Source organism: Thamnophis sirtalis, unplaced genomic scaffold (genome assembly GCF_051295495.1).
Source record: "Thamnophis sirtalis isolate CommonGarterSnake01/CBP01778 unplaced genomic scaffold, rThaSir2_p1.2 scaffold_3, whole genome shotgun sequence".
Classification (NCBI taxonomy): domain Eukaryota; kingdom Metazoa; phylum Chordata; class Lepidosauria; order Squamata; family Natricidae; genus Thamnophis; species Thamnophis sirtalis.
Window position 1 is genome coordinate 108,355,308 of NW_028261383.1, and position 19,886 is coordinate 108,375,193.

Genomic DNA, 19,886 nt, shown 5'->3' on the forward strand with positions numbered 1-19,886 from the left:
CTATGTCTGGTGGCCAAATTTAGATAGGGCTATTACAGAATAGGTCTCAAGGTGTGGAAAATGCCAAGAGAGCAGGCCAGCACCCCCAGTAGTTCATCCTCGAGAATGGGAAAAGCCAAAGACCCTACGGTCCATAACCACATAGATTTTGCTGGCCCAATTCAGGGGCAAATGCTCCTGGTTGTTGTGGATGCCCACTTAAAGTGGGTGGATGTTGTGCCAATGTCCTCAAAAACCACAGATGCTTTAGTCAGGGAAGATACCCTGAGCTGATTCTTGGCTAATTTTGGGGCTAACCATTTGATGGTGCTCCAGGATACCAGGGACATTGCTGACCCTGTATCCACCTCCACTATATGGGTAAATATATTTAGTTATAAGACAGTATTGTGTGAATTAAGTGTTCCATAGAGTGATAGCAGGTGGGGAAAAACTGTCTCTGTTTCTGGTTGTTTTGCCATATAATTGTTGGTGTCCTGAGGAGAGGAATTGAAACAATTTATGTAAAGGATGTAGATTATTTTGTCATGTCACCTTCTAATCCGTCCAATATACAGGTTATTATTTTAAAAAATCAGAAGAGCTAAATATGCATTTTTTTCCTAGCCAGTCTTATTCCAGCATAATTAAGACAACTTAATGAACTCACTTCCTGTGCTTTCCACAGATTTTCTCCTTTTGAAGGACAATAATGTTTTCTAAATACTGTTTCTGTGTATTGAAATATTTTTAGTCAAGTATTACGTAAGAAAAAATTAATACAATTCTTATTTATAAGAGGCAGCTCTTCCTCTTAATATCGAAGGTACATTTTCTAAATCCAAAAATACTTTAAAAAGTCATGCACTGATTTTCTTTAGAAAGGCATTCAAATAACTTATTCCATCAAATTTATCCAAAGAATGTGAAATAGTGTATGCAAAAAAATTCCAAAAAATAATTGTATAAAAATATACCATATATGTGCATTTAAAGCCACAAAGTTCTATCTAATCAGAAATAATGTATCTTTATAACTCAAAGTCAACATCTATGGGTAAATTACATCATCTTCTTGATTCCTTGTAAGATAAATGGATATTGCATTGAATCATGAATAAACAAGAAGTATTATCTATTCTCCTGATGCTCCATTCCTATACAGTTTTATTTTTGGCATTATTGAAAGGCAAATCTGGTGAAATCCTGTCTGCCCAATATGTATACCTATGCAAACTAGATGGAAAATGTGTTATAGTGTTCTTCAGTTTATATATTTCAATAATGCCTATATAAACCCACTTGCAATGAACTTTTTTTTAAACCAAGCTTATGACTCTACTGTAGGAATTAACATGATAGCTGGACTAAAAATGGACATCATTTTTTCATACGCTGCAAAGTATTGCTTTTTTTTTTAGTGATGGTAATCTTTTCACAAATCTTTTCTACAGAAAAGCAGTTTCTAAAAATATCTAGATTAGGTTGAATACAGTACAAATTAAGCCTGAAACAGACATTAGTTCTCTTATAAAAAAATTAATCTAATTGGCAACAAAGAATATCATTGTTTCTCCAAGTACAATAACATTGTAATGTCAAAATAAATTTGCTTTACATACACTTATTTATAACTTCTAACATTGTGTTTTTATTACAACTAATAAATAATAGTCTTTGGTGTTTTGAGAATATATGCCAAGATTAAAGATGAATTATCTTTCTGGAATTAGGAAGATGTGCCTTCATGGAAAGTGAAGTAAAGCACTTTTGCTGCAGGTCTTCAAAAGTGTTCATTTCATACAACAAACCAATATCTTTCAATATGTATGGTTGTCAGATTTAGTGTTTGTGTCACAGCAAGTGAAAAACTATAGAATCTATGTATATTTGCTTGCTTGTTACTCTCCATATATTGAAGCAACTCCATTTACTGATACTTGATGACATCATCATCATTATTATCATCATCATTATCATCATCATTATCATCCTTTTAGCCATTGTCTATCCATTGCAGGACACTGCAGGATGAAGGCCTCTTCTGCATCTTTCCAATGGTCCTGAGCTTTCTTTGACCAATTAAGCCCACAATACTTGCTGATGTTATTGATCAGTCTTGTTTTAGTTCTCTTTTGTGGCCACTTTTTATCAAGTGGGATCCATTCTATGGCTGCCTTCGTCCATCTACCATCAGTTCTTGTTGTTATGTCCACTTCCCATTTCAATTGTTTTACTCTCTTAATGATATTCTATACTTTCATTTGATCTCTAATCCATGTGCAGGGGTTTCTATCTTGTCTTGTAATGCCGAACATGCATCTTTCCATGGCTATTTTCACCCCTTGCAGCTTTTGTAACAATTGTGAGATTAGTGTAACTCGATACAAAAGCTACGAGTGGCTCAAACTGCACTATACATACATACATACGTACGTACGTACGTACGTGTTTATATGTGTGTGTGTGTGTATTTGTTTGTTTTCATAGATTTTCACGGATGTAGGTATGCTGGTCTTGTTATATTCAGGTTTTTCCTGTCTAAGATTGAGATTATCTTGGCAACGTTTCGGCAACGTCTCACTCGCCATCTTCAGGCTGGTGTTTTCGGCTTAAAAGGTGGTCAGAGCTGCCATCTTTCTATAAATCTTGGTGGGGGTGTGTGAAGTGCTGGCTTTGTTTCAGTAAGTGAATTGATTGGTTGTGTGGTTGTATCATGATTGGTAGATTGGTGTTGATTGATGCTGTCTGTGTGTCCGTTGTTGTTTTGTGTTGTAACGGCCCGGGTAGTGGGTGGGGCTCATTTTTTGACTAGGGCTGGTGCTAAACGCTCCCACAACATGAATGAATGTGACAATACCTCCCACCTATCAGACATTTGGAAACCAGCCCTAGTCAACAAATGAGCCCCACCCACCACCCAGGCCATTACAATAGAAAACAACAACAGTCACACACACAGACACACACACACACACTATACACTCCCAGTAAGGGTATGGCTAGCGGATGAGAGCTAAATAGCTTGAAATAGATCTATACTAGTCTCCCTTTATTTAACTGCTTCCATTATCTGTCAATCGGCCATAATTCCTCCCATAATTGGGGATATATATATATATATATATATATATATATATATATATATATATATATATATATATATGTGTGTGTGTGTGTGTGTGTGTGTGTGTGTGTGTGTGTGTGTGTGTGTGTGTGTGTGTGAGAGAGAGAGAGAGAGAGAGAGAGAGAGAGAGAGAGAGAGAGAGAGAGAATATGAATATACATTCTTCCCTTCTTAATTCAGAGGTGTAGTCAATCATGTTATTATTGGTTCACTGGGCTTTCATCTGCCCAGTTATATTTAATTGCTTTAACAATAAAAAGTATAATTATATTTAAAACAATTGTGATATGCTCTGTTGTCACTCTTTTACTTATGAAATCCTAAAACCTATTTAGTGTTTTTTTTGAAACCCCTGGTAGATCTTATAAGTTGTCTTGGGACCTTTTCTGAATTGAAAGGGGCTGAACCTGTTACTCTTGAGCTTTATATTTCAAAATTGCACTAGAATACAATTGTTATATATATATATATATATAATTCCTCTTAATGAACAATATAACTAAGCATTAAATTGTAATTGAGGGAGGTGGGGGGGGGGGAGACCAAAATATTACATGGGTATATGAGTCCCCCAGGCTCTAATTCTTACTAGCTTTTGAGTACTAGCTTTTGAATATTAATACATACTTAATATGCACTTTCATTAACCTTTATTTTGTTTCTTCAGTGTGTTGTAACGAATATTACTGGAACAGTGTGGCAAAACACCACAAAGGAGGGGCATAGGAAGCCAAGTGTGGGTGTAAGATAGTACACAGATGAAACTGCCAACAGCTTAAAGATATAACTTCTCTTTTTGTATTTTTTCCTATGTAATTTCTAAGATATTATAGGAACTTCTCTCTGTATATTTTTCCTATGTACTTCTCCTTTTTGAAATGTCATGTTTATCTCTTGGATGGAAACGCCTTACAAAAGCTTTTTATCTCTTGTATGGAAACGCCTTACGAACACTTAGTTTGGAGCAAGGTATAAAACAGAACCCAGGCAGTTCAGACTTTGGTGTGTTAGCACTCTGAACTCGATGCATCAATAAACCTGTATCTCTTTTACCTTCGTGGTCTCATGTCCCTTTCTTATAATTGATATGTGGTAAAAGCTATGGACTGCCGCTACATTTCTGGTGACTCTGCTGGGACTTGAGGGGTCTTGGGACCCTCTGGAGTGTTCACCCCGGTGTCGGGACTTGTCTGGCCAGGGAACCTCCCTGGTGTCAACGGACCAATTGTTCCGAGGGACTTCCTAGTGACTGAGGGCTCCGGCAGCAGCGGTTGACACCTCCAAGAACCACCGGAGAAGGACCAGAGACCAGGACACCAAGAGGCCGGCTGGCAGAGAAAAAGGGACCCCAACAGGCAAATATTGTGGGGACCCATAGAAGACCCAGACTCCTTGTTGAGCCAGAGGTGAGGCCTGATCTCCCTTGCTTGAAGAAAAGGTACCTGTGAGAGGATCATCAAGTGTGTTCAAAATGTGAGGCTACTGTGGTTCCCTGCAGTGACCGTGAGCTCCAGCACCCTGGGCCAGTAGCGAGTGTGTGGCATTCGCAGTTCCCATCAGAGACCATGGTACTTGAGCTCCCTGAGTTGGACGTGTGAGTGTGAAACTCCTTCGTGTCAACCCAAGAGGAAAGAACTCTATACCCTCTTCTCATTCCCTCTCCTATTTGCTGTGTCTGGTACCCTGGGAGGAACATGGGAGGTGGTGGCAGTGTACCCCTTACAATGTCTGTTAAAGAATTTTAAAGCAGTATATATATCTCAAGACTATGGCATTGAGTGGAATAGACAGGATCTCAGGAAGTTTTGTGAGGGAGAATGGCCCACCTTCAGGGTTGGATGGCCTGACAAAGGCACTTTTGATCCCAACACAGCTCTTAAAGTACACCAGCTAGTGTTTCAGCCTGAAACAGGACACCCCAATCAGGCCCCCTACATTGACATATGGTACAATCTGCTTAGGAGACCCCCGGGCTGGCTAATGAAATGCAAAACCAAGCATTGCATGATCATGTTCTTGCAAACCATGCTTCCAAAAGGCCTGAAGAAGATCCCGCCAATGTTTGCTAGTGCCCCAGAGGAGCTCCCCCATTCACCACCTTATGCACCACCTCAGGGCATGGCCACACTAAGGAGAAGAACCAGGATGGGATCTACAACTTCCCAGTGCTGAAAGGGAGTGAGTACACCCATCGGTCAAGGACAAGGAGGGCAGGGTTCCTCATCAAGCCACTCATCCATGAGTTGGGACTCAGGTCGGTTGAGGGACCTCTCCTCTATTATCCCAGCAACAAGTCCCTTTAAGGACTCCATGGACCTCACTCTGTCTGAACATCCCGCCCCAGCACCCACCGCTGAATCTCAGGAAAAGGGAGAGGAAGACTCAGAAGATCAGCTTGGAGAGGTCAGTGGGGTGTTAGAGGAAGACGAGGAGAAGCCGGTGGCAAGTCACACCAGGGCCAGAAAGGACGCCTCGATTGTTACAGCCCCTCTGTGGCAGATGGGTCAACTGCTTTTGGATAAGGATGAACCTACTAGGATTGCGACTGCCTCCTTATTTCAACATGTCCCATTTTCCATCTCGGATTTTCTCAATTGGAAACTCCACTATGGCCCCTATAGTGAAAAACCTAATGAGGTGGCAGACCTATTTAAGACTATTGTAGATACTCACAATCCTTCCTGGATAGACCTACAACAACTCCTGGCCACGCTGTTCAACCCTGAGGAAAGGGAGAAGATTAGAATAGCTGTCTCTCAAATTCTGAAACCAGACATACCCGCCCACATGACTCTAGCAGACTTTGTGGAGGCGCGCTTCCCTTCAAGGGACCCAAATTGGAATCCCTACAATATCCACCAGAAGGCCCTCCTCAGAAATTTCCAGCAATTAGTGGTGTGGGTGGTCCGGGCGGGAGTAAAACTGGCAACTAATATGTCCAAACCCTCCCTGGTCATGCAAGGACCCACTGAGAGCCTAGAAGCATTCTACGCTCACTTAATTGAAGCGTACCAAATGTATACTCCCATTGACCCAACTCTGCCTGAAAATGCTCAAATGTTGGCCATGGCTTTTATCTCCCAAAGCGCTCAGGATATACGCCGGAAGTTGCAGAAACTGGAAGGGGCACTTGGAAAACCCATAAGCGAGTTAATGGAAGTAGCCAGGAAAACTTTTGTGAATAGGGACATACTGGGAGAGAAGAAAAAGGACCTTAAGATGCAGAAGAAAGCAGAACTTCTGGCAGCTGCCATAATGACTATGCCTCGAGGAGGAGGAGGAGCATGAGGGAGGGCGCAGAGGCATGCCTCTGGGATGCAATCAGGGTGCCATATGTCATCAACATGGCCACTGGAGGGATGAATGCCCCCAGAAGATGAGGGAGCAAAATTGGGATACAAGAGAGGTGAATTGCAGTGCTTTCCCGAGGGACCCCCGCAGGCACCCAAACAATGGACCAAGGGGTAGAGGGAGGAGAGACGCTTTCCCCAATACCCCGCTTATTGGGCTGGCAAAAACCCAGGAGGCGGATTGACAACGACCGAGTTCACCCCGCCTCCCAGAACCTGTGGTCTGCATTAATATTGGAGGCAAAAACATCCCCTTCCTCATGGACACTGGAGCCACATGCTCCGTTTTGACCCAACCTTTGGGTCTGGCTTCACCTCACTCCATTAATGTACAAGGTGCCACAGGGGCTACCCTAAAACATCCCCCTTTTGAAATGTCATGTTTATCTCTTGGATGGAAACACCTTACGAATGCTTAGTTTGGAACAAGGTATAAAACTAATGTCGTGGGCGGAACCCAGGCAGTTCAGACTTTGATGTGTTAGCACTCTGAACTCGATGCATCAATAAACTTGTATTTCTTTTACCTTCGTAGACTCGTGTCCCATTCTTAAAATTGATATGTGGTAAAAGCTATGGGCTGCTGCTACATAATCAGAATTTAATTTGTTGTTTAGAAATTGAAAGCTAGTGATTTTGGAACTATCATTATTTACTGTTGTAAAACAGTGGAGCTAGCATTTTTTAAGAATTATCATTTTATAAACTATATTTAGAACTGTGTTGTAAAAACATAGAGCAAGATTATCATTTGATATGTATATTAGATTCATTTAGATATTTATATATACTTTTGTTTAACTAATGAGGTTAATTGTCTTTTGTTTTAATAAAAAATAAAATCAGAAAATAAAGCAAATAAAATGAAAATAAATAAAAGAGATATAAAAGTTGTATACTTACATACAAACATACATACAGGTACCCCACTACCTATTGCACTCCTATACATGATTTTGGTGGTGAAATTACATTCTTGCTACCCTCAAGCATTCCACATTCACACAGAAACATTGATTTGAAGGGAAATGGCCTGAATTTATCTCACATTCCTTTTAAAGATGCCTGTAAAGAAATCACATTATCAAAAGATGGATAAAAATGACTACAGTTAAAATACTATATGAAAGTTGATTTTCCATATTTCTGTTTTTGCCTTCCTGCTAAATGTCACAAATTCATTTTTATTCATGTGTCACATAGAAAGTGTGATGGTGTGCCCTATATGTATCCTACTTGTGACCTGAAATTGATATAAAACTGAAGAAATATGGTTTCATTAATTTACAACCCACTAGCTACTTTATTATTATTTAAAAATGTATTTAAACAAGATTCCTGTTACCACTATCTTCAATGCTCTTTGGCTATTATAGTTTTGAACATTATTACACTATATGGAAGTATTTTAAATTACCATAGCTGTCATTTGACCCTGCTCTCTGGCTATCACAGGAATGTACAGATTATCCAACTGGAAATCTACCATTTCCACTTGGATAACTTCTGAAAACAAACTGCTTCTTCTAAAGCTAAGATTGCATTAATGTGGTTTGGAAGGCTCTTGTTCTCCATCATACTATAATTGACCACATGAGCTTTTCAGGGAAGTTAGCAAGTATGTTATTATTATCAGGATATTGCTACATGTATTCAAAAATTGAATAGAAATATTTTATGATTTCTAAATAACAATGAATCTTATATCACTTTAAAGATAAGCTGATTGATTCAACCATAAGCATTTCATAGGTTGTAAAGAGGAGTAACTTAAAATAAAGTTTAAAGTTTAGGCTTTTTTTGGTGTTATATATCACCAGTCATTACTACCATAATTATTTTTGAGTGCAACTTGATTGATGTATCAACAAAATAACGCTAAAGTCTGAAGTCTTTTGGTAATTATTCTCACCAGGCCAGAAGTTCCTAGAGTGAGGTTTTAGATGTCACGATCTGGTGTTCACATTGAAAATAAACACAGAGTCAAGTCTGTTTGGTGAAAACCTCATCACCTTATATATACAATTAGCCCACCCAGTTCCACCCATAAAACTACCCAATTACCAAGATGATACCCCTAATCACCAGCACTAATCAGCTGAGCCACCCTCAGCCACACCCCACTCAGGGTCATCATTGCCTCCTTCCTTATCGGCTGCACCCAAATAGAAGAGTTATTTCAGAGTAGGCGCACCTGCAGAGCTGTGAGGGAAGCCATGTGGAGCCATTGTAGAGTTGTGAGGGAAGCCAATGCTCTGCATTGCTCCGTGGTTCTGAAGAGTCTGCTCAGGAGGAGACAGCCGAGAAGCCGCACTATCAGCATGCAGCCACAGGCTCCACCAACATCAGAGAGAGGAGGTCAGGGCTTCGGTGGCATTAGCAGCACAAGCTCTGCAGGTGGCAAAGAGTGGAGGGGAAGGGCTTTGGCAATGGATCCCATGGCATTAGTGGAGGAGTTGGCGGCAGTGTTGATGGTGTGTAAGCATGGCTGAGGGGGTGTGGTGTTGGCGGCGGCTGGGCGGGCCAGGCGGATATGCCATTGGCAGAGGCAGTGATGGCAGTGTGGAATCCCTCACCAAGGTTGGGAGGTAGTGGCACCACCGAAAAACCACCAACAGCTACCCCACGAATGTCAGCACAAGGGCTGACATTAGATATCAAAAGTGCAATCAAAATTTCTGACTTTAAAATAATGAATTCATTATTTTACTCTCATTCTCTCTTTGCCCTTTGGGTCTCCTCAGATGTGGTTAACAATTTCTAGAATTATCATATGGACAAGAATTCTGGGTGGCTACAGTTCCACACATTTAGATGACGTCAAGTTGGGGAAGGTTATACAAAATAGATAACAGCTCAGCTCATGTTATCTGCCATTCCGAGCCCTCTTCTTTAAGGGCACCAGCATAAATAATACAGCCAAAATGCAAGATAAATGGAAATTTGTAATATTTTCAAGAATCTTTCCAGTACCCCTTTAAATTATATTCTTTAGGCTGTGTAACAATTATTTCCCAAATACTGGCAGGTTGGTTGGAAACAGAAAGCCGGAAAGCCAAGCAGTTTGCATTTTTTGTTCTGTAGCCTTTTGATGAACTGACACAGCAATGTTCTTGTTTAATTGCAAATTAAATGTTCAAAAGATCATGTTGCCAAGCATCTCACAGGAATAACTTTTGATGTTCTGATGTACATATAGGGAGGAGAAAATATATTTAATTATTAATTATTTTAAAGGTAGGGGAAGAACAAGGTTGAAGAAGTGTTACTAGAGTACATAAAGAGCCTTAGCTCAGAGTGTAGCAGAACAGAGATAAGGCAATAACTAGAAATGCGCTGACTACAGAGCTGGAATATTTTGAGGCTTACATATCTTCAATAAGGCTAAGCCAGCTCAAAAGATTTCACTGCTGCTCTAACACACAGTCCTTTGATGTTCCCTCATCTTTACATCATAGAAGGAGCTCAAAGGGTTAATTAAAATTTAATGATATCGGCAGCACTTTGAAAAAGTTATGAACTTGTGTGAGATCAATCATTTTCTTGGACTGCCTGACTTCAAAGCAGACATTATGCAAAAGGGGGGGGGGGGGAGATCTTCCATTCTGTACTGAATTCATAAGCGTGGATTTTCTCATTAGTGGTCTAGGCACAGAGTAGATTCCAACCTCAAACTAGAAAAGGAAGCCTTGTGCCAGAAAGTGTTAAACCTGAATATTAAGCTTTGGATGCCAATCATATCATCGCTGAGGCTATGTATCACTGCCTAAAAATATAAAGTTTAAATCATATTAAAAATCAAGTCAGAAATAACATACCTGGAATTCTGACATGATTAAATGTGCTTATTTTTAATAGCAAATGTCAATAAAATGTAAAAACATAGACATAGACCTTTCTTTTTCATTCATTTTTTTCCTCCTAACTACTTAGATTTTACACAAACCACAACACTCCACTTCCCCCACGCCCATTACATTTTGATGTCCAAAATCAGAAGAAAGTTCAAATTCATCATAAGTGTAATTATCAACCTATAAATATTTGTGATTTGCATATAATAGAAGTCAACTAGCCACAAGAAGTGACAAGATAACCCTCCCTAATGTTGAAAAAGCTAAGCAGTGTCAAACTTATTTAGTATTTGAATGGGAAATACTTATCAAATACTTATTTAGTATTTGAATTTGATTAGAAAATCCCAGGGTTGTAAACTACACTGGGAAGGTTTGTTTGTTTGTTTGTTTTAAGAAGAAAAAAACCGAAAAAGAAAATAGCATCTGGGATATCAGGTAAAGTAACACAAATGTGTCCATGAAGTCCTCTGGAACTAAGATCATCTTAAGAGAGACTTTACTAAATGTTATGTACTAATGTACAGAAGTATATACATAATGTCAGAGGTGGGTTCCTACCAGTTCGCACCTATTCGGTAGAAGCGGTTCGTCAAATCTACAGAACCGGTTAGAAGAGGTTCCACCAGTGGACCTGGAAAGCAGGCCACACCTACAAAAGAGGTTCCAAAAATTTTTGAAACCCATCACTGGTCCTTGGATATGATTATTCTACACTATCATGCTCATATTTATAAAATTCAGTGCCTATGTGAAAGGTAAGGGTGACTACTGCGTTGTGGTGCAATCAAAACATTGTGTGTGTTGAAGTTGTTTTAATGCAAACCAAATATGCCTTTTAAAAAACAAGTTTACATCATATTATTATGCATTCCAGTGCTGTGTGTGAGGTAATTTAAGGTGGTTCTGACAAGTGTCGTCAGCATCTTCATATTCGGTCACATGGGCGGCAAGCCACTCCCATCCGGTCACATGGGCAGCAAGCCACTCCCACAAATGAGGCCACACCCACAGAGTAGGTTCAAACAATTTTTGAAACTGCATAATGTACAGAATTTCAGCTTAATATTTGGTGATATTCATTTATGCAACATATATACAGTCCCAATGCTATTGTGAATTTTGGATATCCTAAGTTCTTAAGAGCATATCAGGAAGAGGAAGCTGCTCATTGTAGTTTGGTTTGAAGATGAGGAGGGGGGAGGAGAAACACTTCATACATGTTATTTTTTTTCAGCAGGATCTATAAGCATGTTACCTAATTATAGAAATAAAATCAGAAAAAAACAAAGGTGGAAACCACTTTATTTTGTTCTTTGAATAACTAAGTAGTGTGTGTGTGTACACGAATATACATACATACATTTAAAGAATAATACAGTAGCTTATTTTATCAAACAGAAATATTAAAGTGTACAGCAGTTCTTCACTATAAAACAATCTAAACAAAAAGAAATAATAAAGATCCCTCTTTTCATTTCTTATTATTCAACACTAGTAAGCTAGTATTATCAAACAAAAGTTGGCAAATTCTGAAAATTCTGAATTTTGTGCAGCAATAAACTCTAAAGACCCCCACCAGGTTTGCCAAATTCCTTTTCCTATATTCATTTCCAGCCATAGTCATGACAGAGAATATTGAGAATTATTCAGCCCATTTGGATTCTTCTTGAGATAAAGATTTAAATAAGAGATAGATAGATAGATAGATAGATAGATAGATAGATAGATAGATAGATAGATAGATAGATAGATAGATAGATAGATACATACATACATACATACATACATACATACATACATACATACATACCAGGGCTGGGTTTCGACCGGTTCTCACCGGTCCCTGCGATCCGGTTGGTCGCCGAACCCGGAAGTAAGTAACTTCCGGGAACGGCGAAGCCCCCCCCCCGCGCCCGCGCGCGCCCGCACACCCGTGCCCGCTCCTTACCCGTTTTTTTCAAATTTCGCGCTTTCCATGCATGCGCAGAACGCCTGCGCGATCCTCCAGGAGCAGCTGGAGCATCGCGCAGACGCTAGTACGCATGCGCGTGCGTGTGTGCGCGAGGACGCCGCGTGCATGCACGTGCACGGCGCGTGCGTGCGTGAGGACGCCGCCGGCCTCGTTCCAACCGATCCGGTTGGAACGGGGCGAGAAACCCACCCCTGATACATACATACATACATACATACATACATACATACATACATACATATGATTTTAAATAAGTTATTTGGTAACATTGAAGGAAAGAGCAAACAAGGATGACAAGCAGCAAAATTGATAAACTGAATTACAGCAGTCATAGGCATACTTGTGGAAGACATGAATGAACAGAATGTCATGGAAAAAATCAATCTATGTGTTTGCTAAGAGTTGACACCGACTTGATGTGTTAATGTCTGGAAAATTAATCAATCAATTTATCAAGTCAATAACAATTATGGGGAAAATATCAGCGAGAGATGAAAAGGTGAAACGAGTTATATTAGATTTTTTGGCTGTCTAGTGTTAAGGCAATGTTAACCCAAAATATATGCATCTATTCAAATTATTTCAAAATATCCCTGAAAAACTTCTTATTGGTTTGCAAAAAAAAACACAAAAAACAATAGTTTACATCAACACATAATTTAATTAAAAATACATTACATTAATCTTGAAGTAAGGGAAAGGGGCACATCTTGATTAACAAATATTACCAAGCAGTTAATGTATCATATAATATACTCCTTCCACAATGGGACATCCAATAAAATGCTCCTTTTTCCATACCCCTTTCTCACAATTTCCAGTTAGTTTTCACTCAGGTAAGTTAAGGAGACAGGGAAGAAAATATAATAAAATTATTCATTTAACTCTCTTGGCTTGCTATTTATAGCAATATCAATAGCAATAGCAGTTAGACTTATATACCGCTTCATAGGGCTTTCAGCCCTCTCTAAGCGGTTTACAGAGTCAGCCTATTGCCCCCAACAATCCGGGTCCTCATTTTACCGACCTCGGAAGGATGGAAGGCTGAGTCAACCTTGAGCCGGTGAGATTTGAACAGCCGAACTGCAGAACTGCAGTTAGCTGAAGTAGCCTGCAGTGCTGCATTTAACCACTGTGCCACTTCGGCTCTATCTATCCTTTTTAATTATTAATACATCATTCATTGTTTTAATTGTCCAGGGTAGCATCTTTTCCCCCATCATTCTTATAGCCTCATTCTTATAGTGATTTTTGAATTCATTTTTACACTCTTGTCAGGTAAAACTTATTCCTCTTCTGTATACCAATAAAGGCAGACACCCTTAAAATTAACTACCCAGTCCACTGTTCAAAAATTCCTTCCATACATCCAATGTCAAAATGTTTTGTTTTATTTTGCATTAGTAGATCAAATTTAAGTGTTGTCCCTTTTCCAAGTTCCAAATGAATATTAAGGGGGCTGTTGAATGATGAAGAGATGAAGTAACCAAGCTGAAAGTTGGTAGGCTGGTTTTTAAAAGAACAAAATTCTGAATATTAAAGAAATGAAAATAGTCTTCATGTTTTTGCTTTAAAAAGAAGTATTATTACTTTATTGGATGTTAAAAACAATATTATGAGTGACATAACTTCTATAGCTAATTTCGTTTTGTTTTGTTTCAAATGCACAAACAAAATACAAGAAGTGTCTTAATTGGGATTGTATAATAGTCACAAATCTGTCTATTTATATAATCTTCATTGAGTATAGAAAAAATGTATTTAATCAGATAGCTATGAGAAAGCTGTGCAAAAGTTCATAAAGACCCATGACCTTGTTGTCTCTGAAATTTGTATGAGATGTGGATTTTCTGAGCCAGATATGCAATGGGTGTAATTTAATAGGGATCAGTTAAACCAGTAGCTCTCTCTTGATTTTCATCAAACCTGGCTCTCAGCATTTTGCGGCTCATTTTCACTCATTCATTTACATCCACACCTACAGGGTGGGGGGAGATACGAGAAAGAGAAAGAGGGGGAGCCTCAGGGGAGGATAAAGAGAAGGAAGGAAGGAAAGGAAGGAAAGGAAGGAAGGAAGGAAGGAAGGAAGGAAGGAAGGAAGGAAGGATACATTGATGTACTTGAAACAGATGAACCACTGAAAAATGTTCCATAGATCTACAGTAAATAAATACTTTTAAATATCTTACTCATAGGAACAATGGGGCATGAAGATTTGCTTATGCTCAGCCAGGTTTTCCAGATCAAAGCATCTGAAGTCTGACATTGCATTTACAACACACAGCACAGATGTTAGCAGAATACCCAGTAGAAATTGTATAGCTTTTGCCCATACAGAATGCTTGCAATGTACATAAAAAACTGAAAACTGCTTTAAACTTTGCTGTGTATTACTTGCTATTGTGAATTCAAATAAACAGAGTTTTCTACCCATGTTGTATTTTGAATAATGAATAAGAATTGTGGCTGTTTGATGAGCATTCTTTCAGAAAAAACTCTATTTCAAATAAGCTTAAATCTGTTCATGCATATACATAGCAAGGGAATGACCTGAGAAGCATGATTGATGTGATTGTTCATGGTGAAAGACTAAAAGAATTAATGAAGGATATAAGGAAAACATCAGCTTATGAATGTGGAAAAGTCCATTATTTACTAGTATCAAAGTGGATCTTGAGAAAAATAGACATGGAAAGTAGAGATAAGTGAGAAAAAGGTGAAGGATTGCCAGAAAAGAAAATATGAATTGTATGAAAATGCATTAGAAGTCATATTAGTCTTCTAACAGGGTGAAGGAAAACTGAATATATAGAAAAATGATGTGGGAGCTGAATAAGAATGAATAGAATTAGGTAACCCAGATCACAGAACTGCATGGAATTATGCTGCAGTAAAAATGAAAAAGGCTACTTGGTGGATTAATGAAAAAGACACCATAGAAGAGTATAAATAAATATAAATGTTTGCTTCAAAAGTTGAGGATTGAAAAAATACTTTTTCATTTGAAGAAGTGGAGAAAAGGAGATTTGTAAGATGCTGGATAGGTGCCAGTCAGCCGGACAACAAGAGTTGGAAAGATTTTAGAACATATTTTTAATCATCTTAAAAACAATGCTATGATTACCAAAAGTCAGAATGGGGTTTCCAAAATTGTCTTGCTAGATTAAAGGTAATGGTTCTCCTCACACATATGTGCTAGTTGTTTCTGACTCTAAGGGGTGGTGCTCATCTCTGTTTCAAATCTGAAAAACCAGCACTGTCTAAAGATATCTCCGTGGTCATGTGATGGGCATGATTAATTGCCGAAGGGACACAGGACACTGTTACCTTCCCACCAAAGGTGGTCCCTATTTTTCTATTTGCATTTTTTACGTGCTTTCAAGCTGCTAGGTTGGCAGAAATTGGGACAAGTAATGGAAGCTCACCCTATGCACACTAGGGATTAAAACCGCTGAACTGCCAACTTTTTGCTCAACAAGCTCAGCATCTTAGCCACTGAGTCACCACATCCCTTGTTAGATTACCTTCATTTATTTTTTGATTAGACACCTTAATAGATTGTAGGTGAAGGTATAATACAGCTATATCTCAATTTCAGCTAAACAATTTACAAAGTATCCAGAAATTCTGACTAGCAAGCTAATCAAGTAATATGATGTCATATTAAGTGGATATATAGCTTACTGAGAAATCATATCCCCAAACTGTTTATCTGTGGTGGAATGTTGTTAGGATTTCCAGGAGGAAGTGACTGCATTATAGGGGATCAAGAGACAGCAAATTTTAAATAGTTTAGTGGCAGAAAGAGAGTTAAGAGAGAACATATATTTAATGATATTTTGGCAAGGTTTATAGCTATAGGTGAAGAACAGTAATGGAAACGGCTTAGAAGTAACTCTGCATGTCTTTCTTGGTTTGGGGAATCTGACATCATCATAGGTTCCTCATTAAAAGGTAAGTTAGACAGGATCAGTCCCGAGTCCTCTATTTTTCAGTATTTTATTCATTTATTGGAAGAAAAGGGAAATAATATCTACATCAAATTTTTAAAAGCCACAAAATTATGTTGCATACAGCTAATGAGTTAAATGACACCAAATTTAAATGAATGTTGATGGACTGATATGAAATTTTACAGATAAAATGTCAAACTGCTTCCAGTGAAAATGGTCAATTAAAAGAATGCACCTAGAGATATATCCCTGAAGGGCTTTTCTCTGGATTTTAGCTTTTTCAAGTTACCAACAGACAGAACCAGCATTATTTTAGTTTATCTGACTCTCCTGGCTAAGGGAAAGTCCAAAAATCATTCCACCAGATCTTCCAATACAGCAAAGGTCTGTAAGTAGCTTCAGGAACTGTTATCCCAATTTGAAGATCTGTGCCATTTTGGGGATTTCTTCATTGTTAAACAACAAGAAGACTGCTAAGGCAAGCTAAAATAAGGAAGAGTGGAGTATCTTTAAAAAAACGATGGAGAAATTTAAGGGTAGAAAGTTGTGGTTCTAGTTATTATTTTTAGTCATTTGTAACTTGTTCTGCTTTGCTGTGGATGGTGAAAACTTTCTGATTTTTATGATTTCTGATTGGCCAGCAATTCTTCGGTGACTTACACAAAGCTACTTTTTGAGTAGAGAGGAAGTTAAGAAGATGGAGGAGCAAACTATTAGAGATATATTTGAAAAATTTTAAATAAAATCCAATAATTCATAGAACAGCTATGCTCCAAGGATGTTTAAAAAAACCTATTCAAACTACTTTAAAGATGCAAATATGTGTAGAAAGTTACCAAACCACTGATGCAATTTCACAAGTAGCTGACAATATAAAAGTGTCAATTGCAATTTTGGAATATAAACCTGACATCAATTTTTATTATGATGGTTTAAATATAAACCTCCCAACACAATTGAAAGAATTCCAAGAAAAACTGCAACTTTCAAAATGACAAGTATATAAGACTTTTTCAATGACTTTTTCTTCATGGACACTAACAAGAAATCCCTGAGAAAAAGAGAAGTTTATAACTACTTCAATGGTGGGATTCAGCCAGTTCGCATCACTTTGGGAGAACCAATTGTTAACTTTCTGAGCAGTTTGGTGAACTGGTTGTTGGAAGAAATCATTGGGGCAGAGAACTGGTTGTTAATTTGAATCCAACCATTGAACTACTTGATAAACATTCCAGATAAGAAAAATATTCCATTTAATGAAGATAAATTTGAAGGAATGACTTAGCAAAGCAGGACAATGAGTCAATTGGCATTAAAATGGATTTTTATTGGTCTGATATTTAAAATTGAAGGTTTTAACGTAAAGTGGGTCTGAAAATTCATTTTTTCCTTTATATATACTGTATTTTTGGACTATAAGATGGTCCAGACAATAAGACGCACCTAGCTTTTGGGGAAGAAAACAAGAAAAAAAATCTGCCTCTGCCTCCCGGCAATTTGCCACCTTGCAGCAAGCAGCAAACAGCAAACAGCCTGATCATAGTCTGATTTAGCACAAGCCACTGATTGGTGGTTGGATTGGCCTCCCAGAATACCACCGATCAGCTGTTCCAGGCTGAGGGATTACCGCTGTCCAAGTGCGTCTTATAGTCTGAAAAATACATTAAAAGCTCATAAAATATTACTGAAAGTGTATTTGAAATTATCTGTTAAGAAAAAGTTAAAGAAAAGATGTATTAGCTTAAAGAAAAGTTTAAAGTTTTAAAAAGGATGTATACAAGAAGAAAAATATTATTTTATGACTGTATCTTGGCGTGATTTAAATTTAATGAGTTGATTGGAGCTAGTTGGAACTTTATTCATCTAACTGAAAGTTAACTTTAAAAGAGAAAGTAAAAAAATATGTATTAGAAAATTTTGATCTGATTTTTTTTTTAAAAAAAAGGTGTGTTCTAAAATAGATGGGAAAAAAAGTATTTTTCCCTTTAAGGTTAAAAAATCTGAAAAAATACAATGTTTTGTTAATATAAATGGTGATAGTTTATAAAAATCATTAAGTGCAGAAATATACAGAAATATATATTATTTCCACAGCAAGGAAGAAAAAGCAGAAATAGTTAAACTGAATATTTTATTCAAAGAGGACAACATATTTAATTATGTTTTCTATTTGAAAATCAGTTCTGAATTTTGTGCTTGTGATAAAAAAAATGAAACTTTGAGTTTGGTTTTGCCAATTAAATGGATTTGTTGTTATAGAAATGGCTAGTATATACTAATGTGTACAAGTAAAAAACTGAGGTGTAATGTTATCTTATGGACCTGGTGGCTCAAGGGACACAGTGGCTCAGTGACTAAGATGCTGAGCTTGTTGATTAGAAAGGTCGGCAGTTTGGCAGTTCAAATCACTAGTGCCACATAATGGAGTGAGCTCCCATTACTTGTCCCAGCTTCTGCCAACCTAGCAGCTTGAAAGCGTGTAAAAATGCAAGTAGAAAAATAGGGACCACCTTTGGTAGGAAGGTAACAACTTTCGGCATTTAGTCATGTTGGCCACATGACCATGGAGAGGTCTTCAGACAGCGCTGGTTCTTTGGCTTTGAAACAGAGATGAGCACCACCCCATAGAGTCAGGAATGACTACCACATATCTGTGAGGGAAACCTTTATCTTTACCCAATGTTATGTTCTACTGTACTAAAAAGAGTTGGAAGTAAACGTTGTTCTTTTTTCCCTTGTACCCCATATTTTATTTTCCCCTTTCTTTTTCCTTTCTTCCTATTTTTATTTTCCTTTATATTTTATACTTGGATAAAACAATAAAAGTTGGAGTTAAAAAAAGAAAATGTCAAACTTCTTCAAACAGGAAATAAAAATCAAATGTACAATATAGGTTAGGAGATATTTAGCACAGTAATAGTATTAGTGGAAAAAAATCCTAGCATAGTAGATTGAAAACTTACTGTACATCACCAGTGTGATGTAGCTGAAAAAAGCAAATGTGATTTTGGGCTACATCAATCCACATTTACTTTTAAAAGCCCAAGAAGTAATTGTTTCATTTTATTTATTTTAATCAAACTCCACTTTAAGTACTATGCACTGTTCTGGGCATCCACAATGAGACTTAAAAGAAAAAGAAAAAAATCCATAGATGGCAACAAAGTGGAATCTGATGAGGGAGCTGGATATATTTATTGAAAAAGCATAGCTGCAAGTCTAGGTAAATGACCATATTCTTAAATATCACCTGAAAACCAGCAAGGTAAGAGCCATCACAATATTGACTGGAATCAGCTGTGGAGAAATACTACAACATTATCCTACCATTCCTGTCCCCTTGTTGGTCCAGAAGAATATCATATAAAAACCCTGAAAGAAAGTTGAAGGCCAGAATGTTGTATCACCCGCATCCTGGCTCTGTGAAAGGTAATGAACAAGTGTGACCACCTGTGCAGGTATGTTACTTTTCCTAAAACCTGACTGAAAAAGCCTGGATAATATATCTCATCAATGACTCTCAATAACTGCATCCCAATTGCCTTTATCATAGACACCAACACGCATATGATCCCTGCTTTTCTTTTTAACCATTTTATTAAAGTCTTCCTGCAATACATTTTATGTTTTTAAATCTGCAGGTCTTAA